Source organism: Nanorana parkeri, unplaced genomic scaffold (assembly GCF_000935625.1).
Source record: "Nanorana parkeri isolate BGI_ZX_2015 unplaced genomic scaffold, ASM93562v1 scaffold123, whole genome shotgun sequence".
NCBI classification, from domain to species: domain Eukaryota; kingdom Metazoa; phylum Chordata; class Amphibia; order Anura; family Dicroglossidae; genus Nanorana; species Nanorana parkeri.
The window spans coordinates 599,140-599,827 of record NW_017306391.1 but is presented as its reverse complement, the minus strand read 5'-3'; positions in this window follow the sequence as shown (position 1 = coordinate 599,827).

Below are 688 nucleotides of genomic sequence, written 5' to 3'. Positions count from 1 at the left end.
CCGCCGTTAATTTAGACCCTTTACTTAGGAACAAACCATACTTTTAGCTACTGTATTACAGATGCCTAATAAATGGCAGTGACTCATAGCAGCCAACCAGATTTCATAACACTAACAGCATCTTCATCTCTAAACAATTTATATTTAGTTCCTTTCAATCCTTTATACCCTAGACTCAGCTGATAAGCTTTCCTTTTTCAGCAGATGATATTACAAGCTAATGTTAGCTGGCTCTATTATGTAAATTTCCTGCAGATTCATAACCCTTGGCGAATTCAAGAAAGTTCAGACAGGAGATAGACTCCACTCTCAAGTAAACAGCAGTCTATTTTAAGATCATAAAAGTAGTATTAATAAGTAATGATCTCCAGGCCAGGGGTAATGGGGATCCATTGCAATTTGTTCTTTTGTTGTTGTATGAGGCTGCCCTCTGACAGAGAGGACTGACAATTCTGGATAGACAAAATGGGCTTCCAAGTAAGATACTGCATCATCCCCATCGCATAATGACTTATACATGCACATGGAGGTGTCACGGAAACTGCAGCCACAGATGATGTGCCAGGGATTTCACATCTATCATTTTTTCACAAGTGATTGGACTTACTCCATACAGAAAAATCATGAGTTGTAAAAGAGCAATGCAATGGGCTGAAATGAAGCAGTCCTTGCAAGCAGCTATGCAATT